The sequence below is a fragment of the Colias eurytheme genome, chromosome 1 (assembly GCF_061535395.1).
Source record: "Colias eurytheme isolate Ceu_HAF_F1 chromosome 1, ilColEury1 Martin Lab GWU primary, whole genome shotgun sequence".
NCBI classification, from domain to species: Eukaryota; Metazoa; Arthropoda; class Insecta; order Lepidoptera; family Pieridae; genus Colias; species Colias eurytheme.
Window position 1 is genome coordinate 3,695,678 of NC_142980.1, and position 8,755 is coordinate 3,704,432.

Here is an 8,755-nt window from a genome sequence, read left to right on the forward strand (position 1 = left end):
GCCATTACGGCCATTATAAATAAACATTGTCGACCGATCATAGACATGTAGACTTGACCAACGTTGCTCATTGTGAAGATGGCCCATAAAGTGGTATGAAATTGATAGTTGACAATACTTATACATTGCATAGTTTTGATGGCTGTGAGAATATCAAGTTGTAGGTGTAGCAATAAATCTCTATTGGTCGAATCTCGGAACGGAGCTTGGAATTGTTAAATATCACTTTCATAAATTTATCTTGCGTCCTTTTGCAATAGCAAATATGCCTGGATAGGGAGTAGGCTCGGATTGAAGTATTGTTATCTGTAAATGTAATGTTCAAGGGTGTACTAAGCCGTAGTTAGGCCACGTTTTACATTTTAGTGAGTGTTTCCCAGTTTCATAAATTTTGACTTCTGTGTCTGAGAAATCTATATTTTTCTATTGATTTCGCTGTTGTGTTTATATTAATTGGATAAAAGTATCATTTAAGTATCAAATAATAATAATACTAAAAATTTAAATGTCATATTCAAAATAACGATCAAAACAACACAAATAACACCTGCGCTGACTCACACCACTCAAATAGATTTGATAAATAACGGTTGTCTGCAGTTGCGAGTCTTGACTTTGGTCGAGTAAAGATGTCTAAGAAATATTATATCAGTATTTAATTAATACAATACAATAATATAAATAATACGTAATACAATCACGCTCTAATATATATTTAGAAAGGTTTATTTTTGCAAGTGAACAATGCCCTGATTCGGCTTAGTGCACTCTTTATAAATAACCATATGTACGACATGACTAGAATAAATTAGTGAAACTGGATGCGTCTACAGTATTTGAATTTTGTAATATAATTTTCATAGTATAATTACAATTGCATAGACTACATAGAATACATTTTAACTGTAAACGAGCATTTACTTGTGTGTCACATTATGTCATATAGCGTGTGAATGTAAGATTGTTTAATATTGTATTATAATATAGATTTAGGGTCGTCGCGCACTTCCGGTTTTGGCCAAGTGCATACAAAAGATCTGATACAAGCCTCGGTCAAATTGCGCGTAAAACGCCAGTGCGCGAACGCTCTTGTTATGATTTTTGTTTCTCATGTATTCATTCCTATTTATAACGAACGTAACTATTTTACCTCATTCTGTGCTAAACTGGAAAATGATATGTTTAATGGATTAGAAACGAAATTATATTGGTTTGTTTTTGCCCTGCCCGCCCCATCGATATATTTCCCATTTATTTTTGTATATAAAAATGCCCCAACCTGAAATTTTAATCAGGAATTATTTATAAAAGTCTTCGGTACTTAATGTGGTTGTGGCAAGAATATTATATTTTATATTATCATATTATATTAAAGCTTTGGTCAATAATTGAAAGTATACATAAATTTGGTGTTTAATATTGCGTAATTGTTTATGAAAACTCTATAATCCCTTCGGGCTGTATTCGTTTCATGCATGTACTTATTTCGGAATTGATGTGTCTTAGCCTTATTTGTAAGTGAATGGTAATTATAAATAAACATTTGATAAAATTGAACTATTTTGTGATTATTTTGTATTAACTGTTTTTTTTACAGTATTTTATATTTATTGTCTCAAAACAAGGGATGAAAAATATGGTCCCTGTATCTTTCTTTAGTTCATCAATATAATGGTTATTACGTCGTTGGCTTGTTATCTAACGCTATTATTTTCCCAAACTGTAATTAGTATAGCTTTAAGTCAACACGGTAAACCACCTGAACGTAAAAATATGAAGTAAAGATGTACGCAGGGTATTTTGTTTATCATGGTGATGCTGTTTTTTGAGTGTTCTTTCTTTATTCGTTATTGTTCCTTATTGAAATATCAAACCAAAAAAGTGCATTTTTGAAATGGATTACCCACACGAAAATGGTTTTAAGTACAAAAAAAAAACCTAATAAAAAGCGTGGTTTATGGAATTGTATTATCCGGTGCACCATCTTCTGCATCTGATCTTACGTCACTGCTTTCATCAAGGAACGTATCCAGCGGTTGACCTACACGATCGCTCTGACCGCACCATCTTTCCACTTTAGTTGGCCTTTCATCCTCGTCGTCGAATTAAGTGAGATCCACCTTCATCGCGTTTGCACACGAATGCCCATTGCAGAAATGGCAAGCCTTGGAGCAATTCAACCCTGCTTTTTTGCAGCCGCATCTAGCCCCACATCCTTTTTCACATCTGCATTGAACAAATGAATGCCATAAAATCTAAAATATCAATTACTGACATTAATCCCAAAATTAAACAGTCCCCTCGATTTGCAGAACTTTAGATATTTTCTTGAAGGTGAAAAAAAAAATACATTTTTGCAGATTGCATAAAGTTCCGGATCGCTTATGAGGTTGCAATTTTGTAAATGCATCAGAATAGATGTATTAGAAGTTTGCAACCAAGTTTCAAAACTTTTGTAATTATTCCGAGACCACCTTCTCTAAAAAATTGCCACGAATTAATAAACATGTTCCGGTCAAAGTAAAAGGTTGCAAAATACAATCGTTCGGTATATTTTTCCGATATATTTGTCAAATTTGCAGAACTTTTGGAACGTTTTCCTTCAGTTTAATAAAGAAAACCATTAATTTTTAAGAATAAAAAATGTTCCGTACACTTAAATTGGTTTAGTTTACACACGTAAGAAGTGAAACTTCTTTATGACGTTATTTTTCAAAAAATAATTTACTATTAATTGCAACTTTACAGATATACGTCGAATCGCGCGTGGTAGGGATAAAAAAAAGATGGCGCGTAACAGCAAAATGTCACGCGTAACGAAAGAATGTTACACTATTTTTTTTTCCAACCCCGATAAAGAAGTTTCACTTCAAAAGTGTTTGAGTTTGATGTAGTTTGAGTTTGTTTGATTGCCAACTTGCCAAGTTAGGTGTGAAAGGGATAAAAAAACATACAGGCGTCATTCAAGGTCATATTTTCTTGTAACAAGTTAATGTTCATACTGAAATCTCCAGTGTATTAGATATAAGCTTCTTGGCTATCATTGACTACATGACTTTGCGCTGCATCCCTGCTAATTTACTAAATAATAACATTACCGAAGAAAAACCCTTTCAAGATAATCGGAATGACCACATCGGATTACGTAATGGTAGAACAACGTTATTTCTCGAATTCGCTTTTAACCTTCATACTAATTATTTGCTATCGCAGTTACAACTAAATTAAAAAACATAACAAAAACCTACCACACGATTCTAAGCGTTAAAGATGGTGTATCAGCTGATATTTTGGCGTGCACTAAAATGTGTATTCCTTAAGATACAATGACGCGTTGAGCGTGATATCATTCCGGGAACTGTTTTGGTCTCAGGTTTCAGACGCTGGAGAAACGGTTGTGAAACAATAATATTGTGATCTATGGCATGCGATGTAGAAACTAGCTTTTTAACTTAGTTTTATTACATCCAACAGAATGGGTTTTATAAATTAATGTTTGTAAGGTATTTTCCTGTCGTTAATTCATTCTAAATTTCAGAAGGACTTAGTATAAACTGCATACTGTGGCAATGTATAATAGGAGAATGTAATTCTAATATCAACGCTCTCCAATCAGTCAATGATGCATAAAAAATAATATAATAATATAACAATAAAATAAAATATTTATTTTGTATTACAGTGGAAAGTTTTATACTTAGTGCCGGTATGTCAACAAAAAGTTCTGCGTTCATTATCACGCAATACAAGATACCCAACGGACAGAGCATAGTTCGACCTTTTCAAATGAAAATGAAATTTAACGAGCGCATCTGCTAGAGAAATGAGCACAAGGTTTGTTTACGTGAGATTTATAGTTGCGCGCGAAAATCCCGCTCTTCCGATTGATATCCGCAAATAGCGTATGACCTTCCCACATTCCTGGAGAATGCGCTCTGTTTTGGTTTAGTTTTCCATATTCATTACCTACATAGGATAGCCTTCCGCCCGCGACATCTAATGTGTTGAAGGAGGTACCCATGGGAATGGGGTGTTACTTTGCAGTTGCCCCGCGGTTTTACCCGCATGGCTACGCTCCTATTGGTCTTAGCGTGATTATATAATATTATATAGCCTTTGTCGATAAATGGACTATCCAGCAAAAAAAAAATGTTGTGTGGTTTTATGAAACCACGGTAAAAGTGAAACTGTTCGAACGGTTCCGAACACTGCTTTGTGTAGCGCATGTCGGGTGACGGTCGGCTGCCGAGTAGGTATACCTACTCGGCAGCCGCGATACACGCGACATGCGCTACACAGATCAAAAAGTTTGAGACGATGTAATAAAAGTTTCACTTTAAAAAAAAAAACAAACTCTTTAGCTTTTATAACATTTATAAAGTGGTTTGGGTAAAGTTGGCGTCCGCGTCGTGCTGAACATTCGCGGCCAGTGGATGAAACTTGGATATTTTAAAAGAACAATATATTGTGAGCAAAAGTTATTATTGAAAGCCCGACGCCACTAGCCCACACAAAAGTACCCAAACCCCTTTATAACAGTTAAAATTAGTCATTACTTCATTAGTGTATAGTTTAAGGATTATAAAGGATGCAAGCATTGGGTAAAGTTGGCGTCCGCGTCGTGCTGAACATTCGCGGCCAGTGGATGAAACTTGGATATTTTAAAAGAACAATATATTGTGAGCAAAAGTTATTATTGAAAGCCCGACGCCACTAGCCCACACAAAAGTACCCAAACCCCTTTATAACAGTTAAAATTAGTCATTACTTCATTAGTGTATAGTTTAAGGATTATAAAGGATGCAAGCAAGTACACACTACTACTAACTAGCACACTACTACTAGGAAATAATATTGTAATACTGTGCTACTACACTGTACACAATAATATAATCCTTAATGAAACCACATATACCTATCGTCTTAGTTCTAATGTTTGTTAAGTCAGGTAAGAATGAACTTACTTATGTATAAGTATTATTTATCCATCTATCATCGTCTTTTAAAGTAAAATTTTTCAAACTCAACCCAAACATTTATTTATTCAATTAGACTCCTTCTAGAAGCACTTTTGAATCGTCGTATAATACATATTTTTTTACATTTACCACCGATTCGGAAAGCAGTATCTATGGAGAAGTACCGGCAAGTAACTCCTTTCGTGCATATAATATACGCGAATAATTATTCTACGTGATAAATAGTTAGGTAGCTACTTCATTGACTGCACAATTGCACATACTACTTGTATTTCTAATACTGAACCTAAAAACATTAGTACAAAACAGTAAAGAGCATAATCTGTTGATCACGTTATAAGGATAAATATAACAGCCTGTATTAATTCAGTTGGACTTGAACTGAATTTCCAATCCTTCCTTCCATGAATAGATATAATGCTAGTAAGTATAATATTATCGCGCTAGAAGCATGAGGATTAGGTAGAGGAGCTTTGCGTATTGTGAGATGCTTTATTCAATATCTATTTTATGGGGTTGTGTAGATGTTATTTGAATATTGTAACAGATCTTATTAGTAGATAGTAACAACCCGTATGGAATCTGGGTTAGGAAAACATTATTTTATTGTTATCAAATTTAATTTGAATTGCTTGATTGTAACTTGATAAATAAGAAAAAGGAATCTGGTACGTAGGTACAGTTCATATATTTTTCCATACTTTCCATTTCATGTTTATACTTTTCTGCGTTGATATATTATATGCTTACATTAATTGAATATTTGTAGTGTACTTCTAACTCGGATGTGTAGGTACTGATATTTTAGGGGATTACCCAATACATAAAAATGTTTTGTAATCTTTCAATTCAAATACGTAGTATGAGTTATTACGTTTAATATTTATCACTGCAATACATATCGCCGAATCACGCGCCATGTCAAAGGTTTACAGTGATTTCTCGGACAGATAACGTTACAAGTATATAAAAGAAATGCTTATATAGAAAGTAAAATTAATATTTACCTATTTGTTTTATACGACGCGGTACACTTGAAATGATTGAAATATATTTTTAAGTCTACCAGAAGCTTTTTAAAAAAAGAAAAAAAAACAAAGCACATTGATAAAACAATACGTACAAGTACTGACAAAATATAATCGATATCTATCTTTATTATGATAATAATTGTTAAAAATTTTGATAACTTACAAAAAAGTACCCGAAGCTGGGGCGAGCAGCTAGTACATTATAAAACAATAGGTAAACTTATAAATACTAAAAAACATGACCACTTATAACTCAACACTGGCTCAACGGTTTTTTATTTGTTAGATTTGTCATCCATTGGATTAGGATAATTACTGCCAATGTAAGAAAACTTTTCAAAAATTGGCATGAACCCTGGTAGAGCTGGGAAAAGCGTAGCGCGTAGTAATATAAAAAATATTCAATACCTATAGTAAAGCCATGATAAAATGCATCAATGGAACTCTGTCGAAAACAGGCTTGTAGCTATACAACATTCGCAGACTTGCTTTAGTTTATAACACGTAATATTATATTTAAAAAAAATTTTAGTGCGTTTGACTGTCGATATGTTTCTTGCTTCTTCACAATAACGAGTTTATTATGACTGTAAATTGCTCATAATAAATAGGTTACTTTTAATTTTTTATACAGGGTGTCCCACTATTGGTATACTAAGCGCGAAGGGATTTGTAGTTTTGCATAAACTAATCACGTAAAAAATACTTAAACAGCAAAATTACGTCAAAAATTTTTTGCTAAATTTTTCCTGAAAATCCATGTTTTCTTCTCTAGCTTCGCGCAGCCGGCATATACCGCTTCGCTAATGTGAGCATTTTGTCTATGAAAACTTCATCTTAAAAAACGATAGCTCACGTGCTGGTGGCAAAGTTGGGCGGGTTGCTTGTTGGTTTTCTTCTCTAGCTTCGCGCAGCCGGCATATACCGCTTCGCTAATGTGAGCATTTTGTCTATGAAAACTTCATCTTAAAAAACGATAGCTCACGTGCTGGTGGCAAAGTTGGGCGGGTTGCTTGTTATTATGGATGTACATATAGTGTTTTAAAAATTCATCTATTTGAAAAAAAATGCGTCTGGAATTTTATAAGTATTTTTTACGAACTCAGCGTATGCTAAACTATAACCTCCTTTGAGCTTAGTATACCAACACTGCCGTCCTTTAACTAAAAAGCCGTTAACCAACAAATGGTCAATTTTCAGTTTTAAATGTAGGGTGACAGAGTTCAAAATTCTCTATCTTTCTGTCTAAGAATCATTTCTCTAGCATTAATAGTTATAGAGATATGAAAATATTGTAAGCCGTTAAATAACACAATTTTCAGCGATTCCATAACTTGAAAGCGTCTAACCAACACTACTTCGCTAAATTTCCTTTAAAGTACCTTAACCGCCAGATTTAATAATTATTTTTTAGCTTTTTACTTGACTATAAGTACGTTATCAGATTATACTTGACTATATGGACGCAAAAGGACTATAACTGCTTTATGATATGCTTTCATATAACGATTCCAATGGAAATCCTTACCTTATTTGCAGTTACTCGCCCTTAACGCTTTTTTAGTTAAGTAATTTTATTTAGGACAAATTCTAATAACACTTTTTTGCTTAGCTACAAAGCAGCTAACCCTCATTTTTTAGCTAAAAGGCAGTTATCCGATTCTGGTGATGCATCAGTTTTGGGGATGAGAGTGATGATGAAATAATGTCGCCCCCAAGCAGAGTACCGATTGCTTTTTATTTTCTTTTACAAGACGTATTATTTCTGATCAAGTTTACTTAGTTTTAAACAATCTAGCAGCTAAATTACGGAAAATATAACAAGTCAAAGTTACGAAAATTTGGTAGGTAATGGTTACGACAGTGCGAACTTTCAATCGTACTTCTCTGTTTAGACTCTGATTTGTCTCTGTAACCGAGAAAGAAGACATAGGCGGTCTATACTATGTATTTAATTTTTAAAACGATTTATTAATTATGTAATTTACCCCTTGGGTGGAATAAGTAATCGACTGTCAAGCAATGTACTAGAGATGGTAATACAAAAATTGTTATGAGTACTTTGACCCGCCTTTGACCCGCCCGCGGGAGACCATTTTGCCACTATTGCTATTTTTTCTTTTCTTTATGTTAGATTATTAAGATTTGTATTTTTTTACATGGTAGCAAATAAAAAGTTTTCTACCTCCTGCTATTTTCCACATATTCTGGTATATTATATTTTCTAAATGTGGATGAAAGACAAAGAGTCTTCTAATCATTTGATAAGCGGTTCTACATTATTTATTAAGAGCATCCCACAATGTAAGAGCTTGAAGCCCTATTGAAACCAGGGTGTTTTTTTTTAAACCTCTTGCACAAGTCTTAGTTTTTTTTTCAGGAAACGATTTATGTTTACATTTTTTGTGGTTCTATATGTACTCACATATCCGTGACTCGTATGATGGCTTCGCAGAAGAGTATTTATAAAATAACGTTATAATTGCAATTCTAAATGAAAATACGGTTCCAAAAAGAAAAGCGAGAAGATTTATCTATAATCTTAACCCCTTAATGAGCCTCTGTAATGAAATAAACGTGAACATGACGAGAAATAAAGGTTAATTTTATCAACTTAAAAGAGTCATTTAGTAAAACAGTTACAATACTTGTTACTCACAAACAGACGCAAAAACCATTAATTTAGATAGTGTTTAAATCCTTAATACTTAAACCTAAAAGCTTTTGATCCTTTTCCTTTCCACT